Below are 21424 nucleotides of genomic sequence, written 5' to 3'. Positions count from 1 at the left end.
GAAAAAATTTCAATTCCCTGGAAGGCTGTAAAAGGCACTTGGAACAGTTCTTTGCTCAAAAAGATAAAAAGTTTTGGGCGATGGAATTATAAAGTTGCCGGAAAAATGGCAGAAGGTAGTGGAACCAAATGGTGAACACGTTGTTCAATCAAGTTCTTGGTGAAAATGAAAAATGTTGTGTCTTTTATTTTTACTTAAAAACCAAAGGCACTTTTTGGCCAACCCAATACAATGAGCACTCTCATACCCACCGCCTAGCTTGAAAAATATGTTACAGATAAAGTCCCCAGTGTTCCCTTCCTAAGCCCATCTTCAGCTTCGTTTCTTTTTCTTTTCTTTTTTTTAAGGGCGCTTGGAAAGGGCAAGAGTGGGAACAGGGTATGCATCATTGAACATCTAGCATGTCCCCAAGCACCATGCCAGGTACTGTCCTGTACTCGTATTGAAGAAGCAGCCACAGCTGAGTGGGGAAGAAAAAAACACCAAAAAAACAGAAAACTTGTGCATGCCCAGAACAAGGTGATTCCCTTCTAAGACCAGAAGTGGCATGCTTGGAGGAACAGATGCCGGATTTTATCTGGAGCACAGATAGAAGATGTGAGGGAATAGTTGCTCAGAATCTCCAGCCCTGGCCTATTTCTTCTGATTCACGTGCAGATAAATGGTGAAGTAAAAAGAAATCTGGAATACGTCTCTAGAAGTTTTAAAGTTCCGAGAAAGACTTGGAAGGATTTGAGGATACAAGTGGTATCCCATCTTTTCATCCAGCTGATGACTGTGACTTTGGAAAAAAAGGAAAGGATACTGGGAGTGAACAGCTGCTGATGTTGATGGTGTTGACGAGGGTTTCATTTCCTGGGCAAGAGCCCAAGATGCTGGAATAAGAGGCTCCTGGCAAAGGACGGAGAGTGTCACAAAAACAGGGAAGAATGTGTTTGGCAGGAAATTTCCCAATGGCATCAAAGGGCATTTAAAAAGATTGTTATGGGACGCAGAGTGGACAGCTGTTGTTTTTGCCTGCTCAGCATCCATTTGCCATCTTCTCTTAACAGCGTCTTTATCTTTGAAGGGAAACCATCCATCTTCAACTCACAGTCCATGTGGCTAACGACGGTTGATCCCAACCTTTGGCTCCAGATAAAGTCAATCAAAATCTCAAAGACTGTTTCAAAACTTGATCAATAAACACTGGCGCCAGGTTTTTGCTCAAAGGATTGGGGATGAGGTAAGCCTTCTTTCTCACTTAGAGTGGCTGAGACGGTACAGTATAAGTTTGGAGCTGCTGCATGCTACCTTGTCTTAATGAATCTGAGAAGGAAGTCAACACGGCAGAAAGCCCAGCCTAGCGATGGAGAGAGAGAAATTCCTGAAAACGTTGCAGTTCCTGGATTTAACCATGTCTGCAGCTAGCCCTAGCCCTTGGACTTTTCAGTTATGTGAGCCAGTATTCCCCCCCCCACCCCCATTTAGTATAGTTTCTGTGGGCTTATTACTACCACTGACAGGAAAGAATGGAAAATAACCTTTGTGATACAGACAGAAACACAGTAATAGAGACAGTGCTGTTATTCTTGAGCAAAAATAAAGACAACTGGGCCAGAACTTTATTTATGGCCTTGTATGTCTATCTCCTAATGCAAAGGGTACAGGGAATGGATAAGGCAAGATTTTCGTGTTACCCAGAGAAGAAAAATATAATTTTATAAACATCACTGTCACTTGGAGGGGATTCCGAACTAGAACCTGACAACGGAAGGATATATATTGCTCAAAAAATGCAAATCTAATAGAAAGGGAAGCTTATGTAGCATCATCAACAAAGAAGGTCTGTCCACTGGGGAGGAGAGCTTTTGGGCCAGGAATGAGGAGGACCACAGAAACAAGTCCACACGTCACCTCCCCCTCAGGACCAGAGGAAAATTCCAGACGATGCTTTCCTAACGCATATCCCAAAGGCCACAAAACCGGGTTTTCATGGGGAATTCCACGTATTCAGACATAAACTGGAATTCTCCTTTTGCTAAAGTTTAGACCATCTGATAAATTATTAGCTTACTTTGCCAACAGTTTCTCAGAATACAGAAGTAGTAATAGATGCTTTTTTATTTAAAAAAAATTTCCCCCTTGAATATAAAAGGAAGATGTCCCTTTTATGAAAAATTGGATAATATGATGGTCCAAAGCAGCCACTTGTAAATCTATTTCCAGATGTGAGTGATGGGACTTGTGTGCTAGATGCTCGCTAAGCGTTTCATAAATAGGCTCATTTAATCTCTGCAGCAATTTTAAGAGGTTCATGCTTGTATGACCCTCCTTTTGTAGATGAGGAGACTGAGGTTTAGCAAAACAAAAAAATTCCCTAAGCCAAGTGAGTATCATAGAATCTGAACTCAGCCATCTGGTTCCTAACCACTACACTATGCTACGCATTTCCTTCCATTGATATAAATTCCCCCATTTGATTGTGTATTTATCATTTTGTAGTTTGCTTTTTTCCTTCCACTAGATATTATAATATGAGCACTTTCCCATTTTGTTACAAACTCTTAAAGCTTTCAAAATAAAAAAAAATGTAACGAGACTCGACTAAGGGATGCCCGTAAACTCATCCCCCAGCGTCAGCAATTATAAACCAACCTTGTTTCCCTCATCCACTCCTCACTCCACTATCTAGAGCAAATTGCAGATATCACATCATTTTTTTATTTTATTTATTTAATTAATTTATTTATTTATTATTTTTTGGGGGGTACACCAAGTTCAATCATCTGTTTTTATACACATATCCCCGTATTCCCTCCCTCCCTCGACTCCCCCCCCCCCGAGTCCTCCCCCTCCCCCGTCCCAGTCCTCTAAGGCATCTTCCATCCTCGAGTTGAACTCCCTTTGTTATACAACAACTTCCCACTGGCTATCTATTTTACACTTGGTAGTATATATATGTCTATGCTACTGTCTCGCTTTGTCTCAGCTTCCCCTTCACCCCCCGCCCCCTCCCAAACCTCGAGTTCTCCAGTCCATTCTCTGCTTCTGCGTCCTTGTTCTTGTCACTGAGTTCATCAGTACCATTTTTAGATTCTGTATATGTGAGTTAGCATACAATATTTGTCTTTCTCTTTCTGACTTACTTCACTCTGTATGACAGACTCTAGGTCTACCCACCTCATTACATATAGCTCCATCTCATCCCTTTTTAAAGCTGAGTAATATTCCATTGTATATATATGCCACATCTTCTGTATCCATTCATTTGTTGATGGGCATTTAGGTTGTTTCCATGTCCTGGCTATTGTAAAGAGTGCTGCAATAAACATTATGGTACATGTTTCTTTTGGGATTATGGTTTTCTTTGGGTATATGCCCAGTAGTGGGATTACTGGATCATATGGAGTTCTATTTGTAGTTTTTTAAGGAACCTCCAAATTGTTTTCCATAGTGGCTGTACCAACTTACATTCCCACCAACAGTGCAGGAGAGTTCCCTTTTCTCCACACCCTCTCCAACATTTGTTGTTTCCAGATTTTGTGATGATGGCCATTCTGACTGGTGTGAGGTGATACCTCACTGTGGCTTTGACTTGCATTTCTCTGATGATTAGTGATGTTGAGCATCTTTTCATGTGTTTGTTGGCCATCTGCATGTCTCCTCTGGAGAAATGTCTATTTAGATCTTCCGCCCATTTGTGGATTGGGTTATTTGTTTTTTTGGTATTAAGCTGCATGAGCTGCTTGTATATTTTGGAGGTTAATCCTTTGTCCGTTGTTTCAGAGGCAACTATTTTTTCCCATTCTGAGGGATATCACATCATTTTATCGGTAAATATTTCAGTATGAAATTTTAGTAATTCTCTAATAGTATCAGATAGGCGGCCGGTCTGTGCTCAGAATTTCCCAGTGTAAACATTATTGTAAATGCTATTCTAAATTTGGTTCCGAGGATACATCAGGAAGAATTGGTGGCTGGTGTGGAAGTGTCAGAAACCTTGCACCAAAGGGACCCTGTCATTTTGGGGTTTGCAATAGCAAGCAAACAAAGCTGCCCCTGAAATTTAGGAAGCCGGGTTTCCAGAAGTTCAGTAGAAAGAGCTATGTACCACTTCACCTCGAGCTGCTTTGTCAACGCAGGAGCACTAACCGCATGCAGCTATTTACACAGACACTCACTAGAAGTAGACAAAATGTGAAAGTCCATCCCCCAGCTGCACTGGCCACCCTTCAAGGGCCTGAGAGCTATCTTACTGGGCAGTGCAGATAGAGGACATTTCCATCATCACGGAAAGTTCTGTCGGGCAGCTGGTCTAAGAAGGAACAGTACGCGTATATACAAGGGCGGGAGATTCTAAACAGTTTAAAAATTTCTGCCCTGATAACGGTGGAAGGTCTTGAAAGCGCACCGCATGTCTGCATGGGGAACATGATTTGCTTAACACTCAAGGGGAAGCCGTGTGCCCACCTCAGGTCTCATTGTTCATTTATTTAACTGCTCTGATTGAACTGCCCCTACTTAGCCATGCTCCAGTGAGGTGGCTTTTATTTTTATAACTTGCTTCCTTTTTTCTCAAAAACCCTATTCACTCTCAGCAGTGGAAAAACCCAAGTTAGCCCAATCTTATAAATATCAGCTCTGCCCAGCCACTTCCAGTTTAAAATAGTTTCGTGTCAAGGAAACATTCCATTACATTCAGATGTTGTTATTTTTGATTGCATTTCGGTTGTGAGCCCCTGCCCTGGGCTTGGGAAGCAGAAGACTCTTTGTTTATTAAAGCTCCTTCTGCTTTCTCCTTGCAGCCCCTGGTGCCGGCTCCAAGGGTCTCCCCGTGGGAGGTGGAGGAGGAGGACCTCTCCTTTCTGTGCAGAGGCCACACTCCTCTGCTTGACTAGGCCCCAGTGTCCACTCTGGCTGTGCACTTGGCTGGATCCACCCACGTGGCGTCCCAGGCAGGATCTGGCCGTGATGCTTGGTATAGGCTAAGGCCCAGCGGTGTGTCTCTGTCCAGGGTCCTCATCCCCCTTTGTCTCCCCATCCTTTTCCTTACTTCTCCCTGGTGCTAAGCGCTACTAACTCAGTTTGCAAGGGTACGTTAGTCATCCGTTTCTGCAGATCAAATGACCCCAAAACGTAGCAGCTGAAATCCATAAACATTACTATCTTAGTTTCTGAGGGTCTGGAATCCAGGTGTGGCCTAACTGGGTGGTTCTGACTCAAGGTGTCACGTGCGGTTTCAGTCAAGATCTCAGCTGGAGCTGCATCGCCTGAAGGCTTGACTGGGGCTGGGGGAGCCACTTCCAAGAGGGTGTACCCACATGCCCGTTGGCACGAGGTTCAGTTCCTCCCCACATGGGTCTCTCCACAGAGCTGCCCGCAGCAAGGCAGCTGGTTTCCCCCAGACCAGCTGATCCAAAAAAGAGAGAATGACCAAGATGGGAGTGTCTTTTAAAACTTGATATCGTCTCTTCTGTGGTATTCTGTTGGTCTCATAGACCAACCTTGTGCAGTGTGAAAGGGGAGCTACCTAAGGGTGAGAAAGCCAGGAGGCAGGGATGCTGGGGGTGCGGGGAGGCTGGCTGCCATGATGAGGTTCACCCAGTGTGAGGATCTGGCTGGAAATCAAGCTCTTTTTAACTTAGTCTTTTAGAATTAGGCACGCATGAGCTTTTCCAGAAGAGACCCAGGAAGGGTCCTTGCTGCAAGTACCCTGGATACACCTACTTATAAAATCACATTTTGTTTTTATTATATAAGTAACATGTATTTACTGTAGAAAAGGAAAAAAAAACCCCAGACAAGTGAAAAAGCAGATAAAAGTCATCTTTTAGTCCACTGGTCACTCTGACATCATGGTTTTACAGAATTTTCTTCTGTATGGATGTTACTTTCACAGAATCTTCTCTGTCCATTCATGCTTTTAACAACTACTTTTTGCACATCTATGTCAATAATTCTACTTCCAAGAATTTACTGAAGGAAACATTCAAGGCCATGAATGAAGAGTTAGATACAACCAACTTAATCCAACGCATTTCCCCAATAATCTTAATGCTGTTTTACATTTGTTTGTATTTCAGACTTTTTCTTTTTCCTCATGGTCTCTGTTTCTGGGAGCTCTTATCCTCATCTAAATTTACATAAATTCATTTTTAAGTGGTGGGATTTAAAAAAATCTTTCTACTTTCTTTGTATTATAATTAAAAAAAGATATAATTACGGCCATTCAGTGTCCTCCATAGATACACTTTTCTTTCATCGTTTTTTTTTTGTTTCATTGTTCTTTTTCTCTGAATTTTGAAAATTTTATTCAAGTTGGTCCCAACACATGAATATTCCCCTTTCTAAATTTTAAAATTCTTTAAAAAATATTAACCAAATATCAATAATTAAAGCAGACGAAATAATATTCATAACATACATTTAAAATATAAGCTATCACCATCAGTTTAAGAAATCAAAACAATACAGTAAGTCCCCTACATACGAATGAGTTCAGTTCTGAGAGCACGTGCATTAAGTCCAGTTTATTCGTTAAGTCCAACAAAGTTAGCTTAGGTACCCAATAAACACAATTGACTGTATAGTACTGTAATGTCATAGGTTTATAATACTTTTCACACAAATAATACATAAAAAACAAACAAAAAATAAAAACATTTTTAATCGTACAGTACAGTACCTTGAAAAGTACAGTAGTACAGTACAACAGTTGGCATCGAGTGAACAGGCAAGAAATAAAGATACTGTTCCACTGTATGCTATACAGTACAGTACAGTAAAGTACACAAAAGTACAATCACTTGCGGAGGGTGCACGCACGTGACAATGTACGCTGGACGCGTGAACTAACTTATGTGATTGACATGCAAGCGCACATTCACATCTTTGGAAGTTCATACCTCGAAAGTTCACATGTAGGGGACTTACTGTACCGGTATCTTAGATGCTCCTTTCTCCTCCCTGGTAACCACTATGCTGGAGTTTGTGGTTCCCATTCCCTTGCATTTCTTTTTTTTCTTTTGTTTTTTTTTTAGAATTTTTAAAAATTAATTAATTAATTAATTTATTTATTTATTGGCTGCACTGGGTCTTCGTTGCTGCGCGCAGGCTTTTCTAGTTGCGGTGAATGGGGGCTACTCTTTGTTGTGGTGTGCGGACTTATTACGGTGGCTTCTCTTGCTGAGGAGCGCGGGCTCTAGGTGCGTAGGCTTCAGTAGTTGTGGCACGCAGGCTCAATAGTTGCGGCTCGTGGGCTCTAGAGCACAGGCTCAGTAGGTGTGGTGCATGGGCTTAGTTGCTCTGCAGCCTGTGGGATCTTCCTGGACCAGGGACCGAATCCATGTCCCCTGCATTGGCAGGCGGATTCTTAACCACTTCGCCACCAGGGAAGTCCCCCTTGCATTTCTTTATAGTCATGCAACAACCGTGCCTATCTTTATATAGTACATTGTCTAGTGAATGCATTTTTTCTTATGCAAATGAGATCAAGTTGTATGCGCTCTCCTGTGAATTGCTTCCCCTCCTGTCCCAATATTATGCTTGTCAGTCATCCATGCTGATGGATGTGGCTGCAATTAATGTTTACTGGGCTGTAGTGTTTCATTGTGTGAGTGTACCCCATTGTGTCAGTTCTGCCCATGGACACTGGGAAATTTCTGGATTCCTGTGATTGCAAGTAACGCTGTGATGAACATTCTAGTAGATGTCATCTGAGGCACACACGCGAGGATTTCTGTAGAGCAGTCATTCCCAAACTTGGCTGCACATTGGAATCACGTGGGAATTAACAAAAAAACAACCTATTGATGTGTGGCTCACCCCCCATCCTCCAAGACATTCTGATTTAATTGGTACAGGGTCTGACTTGAGCATCTGGGTTTCAGAAAGCAGGTTTGGAACCATTACCCCAGTGTAACTGCCTGGGAGTGGAATTGCCAGGTTGTAGGCTATGTGCATCTTCTGTTCTGCAGATTTTCTCACGAGGAATGTGGGAAAATTCCAGTTGCTTTAGGTCTTCATCAGTTTATGGTATTGTCTGATTCAAAAAACTCTTTGGTAACATCAGTTCTACCATTTGTGAAAGGAGTGGTGATGTACATTTTAATCTGCTATTGTTTTTAGTTTCCTTATATTCCTCCTTTATCATCCTTTGAATGCTACTTTTATTTATCTCAGTCTGTCGCCTTTTCACCCGAGTCTGTTTCTCCTTGTGATCCTGTATTTTAGAAAGGCCATGTCTTCTTGTATCCTCTGGTGGATGCAAAAAATTTCCTGACATGTTTCTACTGATCTGGTAACGGATGGTTATCAGTGGCTTGCTCTTCCTCTAAGCCTTCTAATAATGCATCTGATTCTTTTGTTTTTTTCAGTCCCTTTGGTATTTTTTTCATGGACCCCATGCTGGTTTTGTGCTCTTAATTTGCTCTGAACAACACATAATCCAGTGCTTGTCAACAGGTAGAAGGCAAATCACCCGTGGTCTCATGGGGGCAGTGGTCCCATTTCCTTCCCAGTCTGTAGCTGAAGTGAGGCTTGATCAGTGCAGATCCTGGTCCATTTCCTTGATTAAAATAGGCTCTCACTTGGGATTGCACAGCTCTGTGGGGTGGCATCTTCCTCTTGCTCCCGTCCTAGGCTTTGGGGAGGGGTCAAATTTACCTGATTCAACACCAGGACTTCCTGTATTAATGGTGGGGCAGGAGAAAGTTAGAGTGCCTGTGGTCTTTTCTGAAAAATGGAGACGATAATAGTGTCTGTGGATTAATTGCTCAGAAAGAGCTTAGCATAATGTTGGACAGATGGCAAACATTGAATGAGTGGTAGCTGCCATCACTGTTTTATTGTTGGTATATTATTAGTATATTGTATGTTTGTGTGCATATTATTGATGTGCAGTACTATTACTGTTCATCCCACTGGAATGAAAGTTACAAAGAAGGTAAGGAATTTTGTCTGTTTTGTTCATTTCTTTATCCTCAGCAACTGGAACAGTGCATGACACATGGTACACACGCAAGCAATATTTGTTGGATGAATGAAATTTCGAGAATTTGGAGAGGCTCTAGTTGGAAATGCTCACCATGTGCTATTTTGAATCAGAAGTTGGCAGTGTTATTTATATTAGCAAGCAATGTGAATCAACCTACAGGTCACATAGCAAGGGTTAGTTGAATAAATTACAGGACATTGTATGCTGGAATGCTGTGTCCCTTTTGCAAATTATATTGTGCAATACTTTTTGACGGGGAAATGTTTACTTATATTGTTGGAATAAAAAAAAAGACTTACAGAACAGCGTGTACAGTATTATCTCAAATATATAAAAAGTGTGTATATGGAAAAAAAACTGAAAGTAATATAACAAAACACTCCTTGTTTTGATTGTCTCTGGTGGTGGGATTAAAGATAATTGTGACCGTGCTTCTTGAGCTTCTTGGTATTTTCCAAGTATGTTTATAATAAGCATACATTATTCTGGAAGCAAGAAAAAAATCATAATTTTTAACAGACATGTACCAGAGATGAATTAAGTGGCTTAAATCCCAGGGATGCAATACCGTTAGCGTGAATCTGGAGGAATAATGTCAGGAAGGCTAAAGCTGAGAATGGTTCAGGGCTCAAAGGAAGTTTTAAAAGACAATGAGTGACTTCCTAGGTGGCGCAGTAGTTAAGAATCCACCTACCAGGGCAGGGGACACGGGTTCGTTCCCTGCTCCAGGAGGATCTCACATGCCTCGGCGCAACTAAGCCTGTGTGCCACAACTACTGAGCCTTCGTGCTGTGACTACTGAAGCCTGCGCGCCTAGAGCCCATGCTCCGAAACAAGAGAAGCCACAACTGAATGAGAAGCCTGCGCACCACAGCAAAGAGTAGCCCCCACTCACCGCAACCAGAGAAAGCCCGTGTGCAGCAACGAAGACCCAACACAGCCCATAAATAACAAATTATTAAAAAAAAAAGAGAGAGAGAGACAATAAAATGGGTACTAGATCAGCTAAGGTTCTTAGTTGCAAGCACCAGAAACTAACTCTGGCCAATTTAAGCAGCATGGCAATCTATGTAAAGGGACCAGAGTAGCTCATAGAATTGCCAGGAGGGCTGGCGGACGGATGTCAGCAGCCACCCAGCAAGACACAATGCTCTAAATCCCACTGCAGAACTAGCCCAGCTTCCCCTGCTGGTCCTGGGTACGGTGTCAATTCTGCTGCCCTGGGAAGCACAATCATAATTATAGCAGTTGCTCTGACTCAAGGAGCTACCATGGTCCTGGGAGCATTAGAAATGCAGATTCTCAGGCTCTACCCCAGACCTACTGAGTCAGACTCCCTCAGGGTGGGACCCAGCCTTCTGCATCTCAGCAAGACCTTAAGGCAATCTTGAAGACACTAAGGTTTGAAAAGCACTCTCCATCATTGCTGGTGATTCTTTGCATTCAAAGTTCAAGAGGAATGTGTCTGATTGGCAGATCCTAGGTCATGTGCCCACATCCTTGCTGCAGGAGAAGCTGGGAAAGTGGGTGCCAGCAATGATCAGCTCTGCTTTGTGCTACGATTTATGGGGGTGTGTGGTTCTTGAGACAGAGAAGTGGTCCAGATGCTGACCCACCAAAAGGGATGACTGGTGTCTACATCCCAAAGTTTGGAGCAATCAAAGAAACAAGAAGGGATAATGTCATCGTATCAGCAATATTGCCTGATAATCATTTTGCTCTGGTCTTTGTCAGAAAGAAGAACAAATCTTCGAACTGAAAAATGCACAGCAAACTCTTCTTTTAATTTACATTTTATGGAGGTAACATTATAACATTATATGTTTCATGTGTGTGACATTATATTTCTACTTCTTTATACCCTACAGCATGCTTACCACCAAAAATGTAGTTACCATCAGTTACCATACAGTGGACTTTCTTTTTTTTCTTCTTTTTCAATTTACTTATTTATGTATTGGCTGTGTTGGGTCTTCGTTGCTGTGCGAGTTTTCTCTAGTTGGGGTGAACGGGGGCTATTCTTCGTTGTGGAGTGAGGACGTCTCATTACAGTGGCTTCTCTTCTTACAGAGCACAGGCTCTCGGTGCACGGGCTTCAGTAGTTGTGGCACACAGGCTCAGTGGTTGTGGCTTGCGGGCTCTAGAGCGTAGGCTCCGTAGTTGTGGTGCATGGGCTTAGTTGCTCTGAGGCACGTGGGATCTTCCCAGACCAGGGTGGATTCTCAACCACTGCGCCACCAGGGGAGCCCACAGTTGACTTTCTTTACCCATCTCACCCTCCTCTAGCCTCTTCCCCTCCGCTGACCACTGCTCTGTTCTCTGTAGTCACATGTTTGTTTTTATGTGGTTTGTTCATTTGTTTTTTTGTTTGTTTTTTGTATTCTACATGTAAGTGAAATAATACGATCTTTCTCCATCTGACTTAGTTCACTGAACATAATACCTTCAAGGTCATCTGTGTTGTCCCAGATGGCAGGGTTTTATCTTTTTTTAAGGCTGAGTAGTATTCCATGGCATATATATATACCACATCGTCTTTATCCATTCCTTTGATGGACACTTAAGTTGTTTCCTTATCTTTGCTGTTGTAAACAATGCTGTGATGAGCATGGGTGCACATGTATCATTTGAAAGGAGTGTTTTTGTATTCCTTGGATAAGTACCCAGAAGAGGGCTAGCTGGATCATGCAGTAGTTTTTTTTTTTTTTTTTTTCTTTTTTTTTTTTGGGCACACGGGCTTAGTTGCTCCGCGGCATGTGGGATTTTCCTGGAGCTGGGATCGAACCCGTGACCTCTGCATTGGCAGGCGGGTTCTTAACCACTGCGCCACCTAGGAAGCCCGTATGCGGTAGTTTTGATGTTAATTTTTTGAGGAATCTCTATACTGTCTTCCATAGTGGCTGCAACCCAATTTACAAAATTTTCAAATGAAAAAAAACTCAGTAATGTGCATTGTTTATGGACACATGTAAGTGTACTAAAAGTACAAAATGCAAAGGAAGTGCATACTCCTTCTTTTGGGGATAGGAGGGGAACGGGAGTGGAGCTTTAGCTGGGTTTGAGGTACCTCATTTCCTCAAAAAAAAAAAAAGATAGCTGAGATGAATACGGCCAACGACTAACGTGTGTCGTCATGGTGGTGGGAACACGGATGCAAGAATGATGTTAATAACATTTAACCCCTGACACGCCCTGGGTATGACCAGAAGAGACACTGACTGCAGGGTTGGCCCCCCCTCCCTCTTGCCAGCCACGCCAGCCATCACCTCCTTAGGTGCTGGATTGTGGGTGGGTCCTGGAGGAAGACCAGGTGAGACATAAGCTGTCACCAGAGCTTTTAGGCAGGCTTGTAGATGATTCTCTCTCACGCTGGAGACACATTGGCAGATTGCCGTGGGGCCCAGCTCTTGGCTCTATTCTATCCAACAATGTTATCTGTAACTCAGATGAAAACATAGCAGGGACATTAGTCAGATTTGCAGGTGATGTAAAACCAGGATTCGTGAGAGATCCCATCCTTGACTCAGTCTCAAGATCTCATATTTGACACTCAAGAGTCAAGACTGGATCTCTAACGTAATCATCTCAACAGGTGGGAAGGAGAAATTAGAGTCAATAAAATACAATTAAAGAAGTATAAATACAGTGTTTCCTTGAGCTTAAAAACCAACGACTGCTTATAGACATCTGGTTTCTCAGGCTCTCATGTGAAAATTCCAGGAGCCTTAAAATCTTTTATAATCTGCCCACAGGAGTGTACATTGGTTCTGGGGGGTCATTTGGTGATAAATAATTAAAAGCCTCACAAGAAAACACATGTCTTTTGACCCAGAAATTCAACCTCTAGGAATTAATAAGAAATCATCTGGTATGCTAAGTGAAATAAGTCAGATAGAGAAAGACAAATACTGTATGATCTCACTTACATGTAGACTCTAAAAAAACTGAGCACAGAGAATCAGGATAGAGTGGTTCCCAGGAGCTGGGGGGTGTGGGGAACGGGGAGATATTGATTAAAGGGTACAAACATCCAGTTATAAGATTAACAAGCTCTGGGGAGCTAATGTACAGCATGGTGATTATAGCTAATGTTACTGTGTTACATACTTGAAAGTCGCTAAGAGAATAGATCTGAAACTTTCCCCCCACAAAAAAGAAATGATAAATATGTGATGGGATGGAGGTATAATGCTATGGTGGCAAGCATTTTGCAATATTTAAGTGCAGCAAATGAACATGTTGTACACCATAAACTCACACAATGTTATATGTCAATTTATACCTCAATAAAGCTGGAAATAAAAGAAATCATCAGAGAAATGTACAGAGATGGATGCCTAAGGATGTTTATCAAAGCATTGTTTACAGTAGCAAACAAAACAAAACCATGCAGAACTCAACCAGAGTGTACTAGTGAAATATATACCATGCTTGGAATATTAAACAACCAATAGGAAAGACAACATAATAAGTAGATAAAATAGTCTGGAAGCTTTACAAGAATATGTTTATAGTGACTGTCATTGGGTGGTGGGTTGTGAGAGTTCTTAAATTTATCTTTTGTTTATTTGTATTTTTTCATTTTCGAAGATTATGTGTTGCTTCTATGATGGAGAAGCAATGAGTTTTAAAAATTATTTTTAGTTGAATGTATATTATAATGTAATCCAACATGTAATGCTGGTGCTGCTGCTAAAGAAAAGTGGCCATTTATGTAATTAGGGAGGAGAACGGGAGAAATACTGATCCTACTATACCCTTCATGTTCCCCTAATATGGGTCACATTTTAAGGGTCCAGAGGAGTGGCACCAGGATGTTGGTGGATTTGGGAAATTTGTTCTACAAAGTAACAAAATCAGGACTCTTTATTCCAGAAAACAGATGACTAAGGGAAAGTGTATTGTCCTCAAATGTTTAAATGTCCATCCTATGGAGAATATTGGCTCAAAGTTTCTCCAGGAAACAGAAAACAATTGCTCTAGAAAACAATTGCTCTAGAAAACTGAATGGGGTAGAAGTTGCACAGAAGAAGAGATAAGTTTGCAATAAGGAAGAGCTTTCTAACAGCCAAAGATGTCACTGTTGCCACAATGAGTTAATACAGGGTTCTTTGGTTGTAAACAACAGAAGCAAACTCTAGTTAACACATATGCAGGGAAAAAAAATATTGGAGCTTGGGATGTGTCATGGAGAGAATCCTGGGGAAGCAAGCTTGGAAAAATGGAAGAGGCAAGAGATGTCTAGGATTCCAGACAGAAGGAACAACTCAACAGGACACTACTGTTGGAATAAATTAGCACCCCCCACCCCCGCTTTAAAGGTTTGACAGGGACTTCCCTGGTGGTGCAGTGGGTAAGACTCCGCGCTCCCAATGCAGGGGGCCCAGGTTCGATCCCCAGTCGGGGAACTAGATCCCACATACATGCTGCAACTAAGAGCCCGCATGCCACAACTGAAGATCCTGTGTGCTGCAACTAAGATCTGGTGCACAATTTATAGGAGATGTAATTAAGTCTCAGAAGACTATCAGTTCTAAGGCATAGAACTATGATTACCATGCCTATCACTTCCATTCCAAAATATATTCTCTTCATAGACCACCATGCTGAAACAGGCTGAAACTAATAATGAAACTCTTATTAAAGTGCAATAATTTGAAGTCAGTTTCCAAACCAAATAGGTGCAATCTCTCCTCTTCCTACCTTGTCTACCTACAAGTGAAATTTCTCACACAACATTTTTAAAAGACATGGAAACGAGATGTTCTTCTCTAGGTGAACGGATAAGCTGTGGTACATCAATACAACGGAATGTTATTCAGGATTAAAAATAAGTGAGCTATTGGGCCACAAAAAGGTATGGGAGAAACTTAAGTGCATATTGCTAAGTAAAAGAAGCCAATATGAAAGGGCTGCGAGACTGTATGATTCCAACCAACTATAGGACATTGTGGGGGAAAAAAGCTGTAGAGACAGAAAAAGAACAGTGATTGTCAGAGGGGTTAGAGGGAAGGAGGAATAAATAGGTGGGATGCAGGGGACCTGCAGGGCGGTGAAACTATTGTGTATGATGCTGTAATGGTAGACGCAGGCCATGATACATTTGTCAAAACTCATATCTATAGAATGTACAACAGAATGAGTGCAGCCTAATGTAAACTATGGACTGTTGCTAATAAAGTGTCAATATTGGCTCATCAAACAAAAAAAAAGAAAAGATCTGGTGCAGCCAAAATAAATAATAAAATAAATAAATATTTATCTGAAAAAATAAATAAATAAAGGTTTGGCAAAGATCTAAAGTTCATGGAGGAAGAGGGGGATGAGCCTGGCTTGGCCAGGGGAAGGCGGGATCTCTTCACTGACAGTGCCTCTAAGAGCTCATGCAATAAACAGGAGATCATTTGAGAGAGAGAGGTGGGAGTGGGGTGCAGAGAGAGTGCTGTTTCCATAGAAGGGAGGATGACTCCTAGGGACAGAAACAACCCATACCAATACATCATTTTACCGGGTTAACCGTTTGCTTCATCACTGAAGGACTTTAAGCAGAAGCTGGATGGCCAATGACGGATGACTCTCGGCTGGGGAAGGGGGTGCTGTGGACTGAACAAGTTCTGTGGTCCCTCAGTAACCAGTTGGCCTGATATTCTATCTGGGAGTCATCCTGAGGGCGTTCTGTGGAAACCAGTGGCAGTTTTCATCCAAGAATGTTAAGGATGTACTTCTTAAAACTCCCCACTCTCCTCTTTACCATCTGATAAGGTTCCATTACCCATGAGTTAAACAAACCTTTTGTGAACCCAAAGATTTTGTTATATCCTACCTCCTCTGGGTACTTAATTGGTCCATCAGCGTATGAAGTCCAAAAATCATCATTGCCATATAAACGAGTACTTCTGTTTCTTGGTCCCCAAATTCTGCTTCTAGGCATTCACAGATGTCTGTTATTGTCATGTTTTGGGGTTTAGGGAACAAGTCTATGTTTTCCCTCAAAAGTCCTTTTTCTTTTCTTTTTGGCCACGCCACGCAGCTGCGGGATTTTAGTTCCCCAACCAGGGATTGAACCTGGGCCCCAGCAGTGAAAGTGTCAAGTCCTAACCACTGGACCACCAGTGAAGTCTCCAAATTCCTCTTATCTTAAAATTGGAGGGCAATTTTAGAAATTGCCCTGCTGGTCAGCCCCACGCCCCACCCCAGATTTATTGGCCTGTGGAATGATCTTTCATGGGAACTAGTGGAGCAAATGATTATAGATGGAATGACTCCATGTTTTCTTTACGTGGGAGAGGTTTTCCTCCCACTGATCAGAGCATCATGTAGTTAGAGTGAAACTTGGGTGGAAGGAAAGAAGCTGAGAATAAGGAGCCCAAAGGAGAAAAGAACCAATATGAAACTCCCCTCCATGCCAGGCACCATGCTAGGCGCTTGTGTGGTCAGGATTCCTAGTTCTAAGCACAGAAAGTTACTGACGCAGATTAAAGCAGGAAAAACATAATTTTGAGGCTATCAGGTCGTTCACAGAATTCTCAGAAAGATCAGATAACCAGATGGAGCAAACAGGCAGGAGCAAAGCAGAGCTTTGCAGTCAGAGAAGAGCAAAAATTGTGCCACAGAAATGGTTCAGTAAAAACAAACAAACAAGCCAACCGACCACCAAAACCTACGGCCAGCAACACTAAATTCCAGAGATCAGAGCCTGCACTGCTGAACCCCCTGGCCTGGCACAACTGCCACTTAACACATCACTCTCCTCAACCCCACCCTCTTCCCCTTTCCTAGCTGCGCTTCCCCTCCCTCCCCTCATTCAAAGCCTAGGAGTGTGTGCATCTGATTGATAGAGTCTAGGTCACCAGCCCTGCTTGAGCTTCCCAGGTGGATGGGAGAGCAAGATCCAGAATGGTCTACTTATCTAGTTACTGCAGGACTCTGCCTCTCATTTGAACTGCCAGAAACACCGAAGTCCCCATTACCAGTTGACATATTTTCTTTTCTTTGCCTTTCTTTCTTTTTCTTTCTCCTTTCTCTTTCTTTTTCTTTTCTTCCTTCCTTCCTTCCTTCCTTCCTTTCTTTTTCTTTCTTTCTTTCTTTCTTTCTTTCTTTCTTTTTCTTTCTTTCTCTTTCTTTCTTTCTTTCTTTCTTTCTTTCTTTCTTTCTTTCTCTTTCTTTTTCTTTCTTTTTCTTCCTTTCTTTCTTTCTTTCTTTCTTTTTCTTTCTTTCTTTCTTTCTTTCTTTCTTTCTTTCTTTCTTTCTTTCTTTCTTTCTTTCTTTCTTTCTTTCTTTCTTTCTTTTTCTTCCCTCCTTCCTTCCTTCCTTCCTTCCTTCCTTCCTTTCTTTCTTTCTTTCTTTCTTTCTTTCTTTCTTTCTTTCTTTCTTTCTTTCTTTCTTTCTTTCTTCTCTTTCTTTCATTGAAGTATAGTTGATTTACAATGTCATGTTAGTTTCAGGTGTACAGCACAGTGACTCAGTTATACACATGTATGTACATATATATATTCTTTTCCAGATTCTTTTCCCTTATAGGTTATTATAAAATATTGAGTATAGTTCCTTGCTGGTTACCTATCTTGTTTATAGTAGTGTGTATATGTTAATCCCAACCTCGTAATTTATCCCTCCTCCCGCCCCTTTAGTAACCATAAGTTTGTTCTCTATGAGCACTTGACATATTTTTCTAACCCAGTTTTCTTCATAAGCAGGTATTTCCCCCATCTTACAGATGAGTAAGTTGGAGTTCAGAGAGATACAGTAACTCGTCCGAGGTCGTATAGTCACCGAGTGACCTAACTAGGGCTCGATCTAACCCTGGTCCCCTCCTTTATGTATTATACCACAGTGTCTCTTACATGCCAGGACTATATTTAGCCTTTGACACAACAACCCTACAAGCTAGGTATTATTATACCCATTTCGCAGATGAGGAAATAAAAGCTGACTTGAGGGGTCTCAAGTCATAAGCGATAGGAAGCAGGTGGCAAGACATCAGAGTCAGTCCTTCAACTGCTACGCTGTACTGATTCTTGGGGAAAGAGAGAAGTGGGGTGTCTTTCTTTCTCATGCTTTCAGTCTTTGTCAGGCAGGTCTTGGTGTGGGAAACATGCCAAGTCACCACCCAGACACCCATCTCAGGCAACAGGACGCTAACCCCACTGTCACCTAAGATTGGGCACTTGGAGCATTCTCAACTCCTGGTTTCTCACTCCATATATGATAAGTTGCCAAGTTCTTTTTCACATGCAAGCTGTGTCTTCAATTTCTCCTCCTCTTTCATGCCCATAGCCACATCTCTTGTCCAGGTGTCTGGTCCAGTAATCTTGCACTGTCCCCTCCGTGGGTCTCCCTGTCTTCAGTCTCCCTTTGGAGCCCATCTGCAAGCTGGCAGCCAGGGTCTTTGTGGTGGACATCATGGGGGATGCTCCAACATCATTCCAGCTCAGATGAGTGATCCAGGCCAGGCCTGGCACGTGCTTCTCTCCTCTGACAGGGCTGTGTGACCCAGTGAGAGGAGGGGAGGGGTAACTGCTGGGAGGATGCTTTAGGATTTGTTTGTGCCTGAACGTGTTACTGGAACTGCCATTTTGCAACCACCTCAGAATAAGGCAATAATTAGTGTTTGCACAGTGGAGACATGGAAATGTCATGGGTCTTTGGGGGGCTGATTGTACCATGCCTGTAGCCTACCTACTCTTGAATTTCCAGTTAGGTGAGATAATAAGTGTCCTTATTGTTTAAGCTAGTTTTCATTGGAGCTTTGTTATTTGCATCGGAAAGCATTGTCACTGATAGTCATCTAGCCAGAATACAAATCTAATTGTTTCCCTTCTCTGTGGTTTTTGCATTGTCTTTGGAATCAAGTTCACTTTCCTTAACAAGGTTCACAAAGTCCTTAGGTTGTAATCAGGTAATCCTGCTTCCTCTTCCCAAGCACACCCTGCACTTCTACTCTGTTTCTTCGCTAGAATGTTATTTTCCTGTTTCTTCATCTATTGGACTTCTGTTCACCTCCCAGGGTCAGCTCAAATGACAGCTCTTCTTCGAAGTTTTTCTTAATTTCCCCGGGCTGAGTTAAGGAATATTTTAAGTGTCTCCGAGCACTTTGTGTCTGTATAACGGAGCTTTCTGCAGCCTCGCACACAATCACAGGCGCTTCTGTTTCTGCTCCTTTGCTAAAGTAAGAATTCCTTGAAGGCTGGGACTATGTTCCATCCACCTTGTCTCTCTGGTATCTTGCGTAGGACCTAATGATTCTATAAGTACTAACGAAATGTTTATTGAATACAGCCTTGTTCATTCAGCTTGTAGATAACTTAGCATATGGCTATTAACTCATTATTTTTATGAGAAATAAAGCAATATTGTCATCAATAATAATGTCTTTGGGACTTTGCAGTTTAAGAAGCTCTTTAATATACACTGTCTCAATGAATCCTCACAGAATTCCTATAACACCAATATTATCCCCACTTCATAGACAAAACCGCGTACCCAATCAGAGTACATTTGTTGAGTGTCTACAATTTGCATAATGTTATGCAAAAGGCCAGCTGTGGAGGGAGGTGGCAAAGTGAAAACCATAATCTCTCTCCTCACAGAGTTTACAGTTTACTTGGGGAGATAAAAAATAACACAGAATGTTTCAATCGCAAGAGAGGAGAGCAATGTAACACAACAGTGCAGAGGTGTTGAAGGCAGTAATTTATCACATAGTAAGAGAGGAATACAAGACACAAGTACCAGAAGAATTAAGATAACACTGTGGGCTTACAGTGGAGGCCCATGGAGCATCTTCCAAAAGAGAACTGACCCTGGACTTGAAGGGTCAGTAAGATTTCATAAAACGAGGAAAGGGGAATGGCATTCCCTGTGAAAAGTGAAGGTTAAACAAGGAGAGGCAAGGAAGAAGAGGGGATAGTGAAATTCCCACGAAATGAATGACTTTGTTTGTTTGTTAATAAATTTATTTATTTTTATTTATTGGCTGCGTTGGGTCTGCGTTGCTGTGCGTGGGCTTTCTGTAGTTGTGGAGAGTGGGGGCTACCCTTCATTGTGGTGTACAGGCTTCTCATTGCGGTGGCTTCTCTTGTTGTGGAACATGGGCTCTAGGTGCACGGGCTTCAGTAGTTGTGGCACATGAGCTCAGTAGTTGCGGCTCTTGGGCTCTAGAGCACAGGCTCAATAGTTGTGGCAAACGGACTCAGTTGCTCTGTGGCATGTGGAATCTTCCCGGCCCAGGGCTCGGACCCGTGTCCCCTGCATTGGCAGGCTGATTCTTAACCCCTGCGCCACCAGGGAAACTCCGGAATGACTGTTGGATGGATGGATGGATGAATGGATGGCGGTAGGGATGTGTGGATAGATAGATACATAGGTTGGAACGATAGGTGGATAAGTGGCTGGGTGGCTGCATAAATAGATGAACAGATGGATAGATCCACAGGTCGCAGAGGCTGGCGCTCATTTTACTGCGAACGTCTCCAAACACAGCAGCATGACGATAAATTCTATTCTCTTCACAAAGTAACTTAGTCTATCTAGTCCGGATGAAGGAAAGACCCGGTGGACATCCAAAATCATTTGCTCAGTTGAAACATTTGAATGTGGTCAGAGCTACGAGGACAGGCCTGGGCTTAGGATGCCATCAGGCCAGTGTAGCCTGTTAACATTATGAGGGGATGCGTTTCCGTACAAACACATGTGCGGAGACGCACACAAAACTTTGCTGGGGTTTTTCTTTTCCTTTTTTACTGCGCTAGGGCCAAACTTCTGCTTTGTCTGAATTGTCACTTTCCAACTTCCCACGTGTGGGAGCCGGAAGCCCCGTGAGTCAGCATAAATGAGACACTTGGACCCATCATAATGGTGGTAGCAAGTGTTTACATAACTTGGGTAAAGGATACAGTTCAGCTGCTGTGGGAAAAGGATATTCGTGATGGGAAAGTGGACTTGGTCCCTCAGTCTCATCCTTACTCCTGACACAATGCTGTCCAAGGTCGATGGGCTTGTGTGAGTCACTTGAGATGAGAGTTGCCGCCTGCCTAGCTTTTGATCCCTGACTGCTGATGAAGCCACGTTATTAGCACAATATGGTCAAATTTCTGCCTGCTCCACAGGATAACCCATCACCTGGGTCCCTGGAACCGAATTTCCGGCCGCGCTCCAGAGCCGGGAGCCAGGCATTTGAACCCAGGGGCTTTTCTTCCAGCAGAGGGGCTTTCCAGCCTAGGGTTTTCCCTAAGACAGGTCTACCTCCGGTCTAAGTCAAAAATGTTTGGACTCAGTCTTAAATGTGCCTTTCTTCTCAGTTTTTAAAAATTCCCTAGCCTAAAATGGCTTGAGCAGCCTTCATTCAGGTGTCTTACGGTTTCTCTGTGAAGCTTTTCTGGCAGACACTATCGTTTGCCTACACAAACCATTTCGGGCCCCCCTTTTGCTCTTGCTACCTCCAATTAC

The sequence above is a fragment of the Hippopotamus amphibius genome, chromosome 17, assembly GCF_030028045.1.
Source record: "Hippopotamus amphibius kiboko isolate mHipAmp2 chromosome 17, mHipAmp2.hap2, whole genome shotgun sequence".
NCBI classification, from domain to species: domain Eukaryota; kingdom Metazoa; phylum Chordata; class Mammalia; order Artiodactyla; family Hippopotamidae; genus Hippopotamus; species Hippopotamus amphibius.
This window is presented reverse-complemented; position numbering follows the sequence as displayed.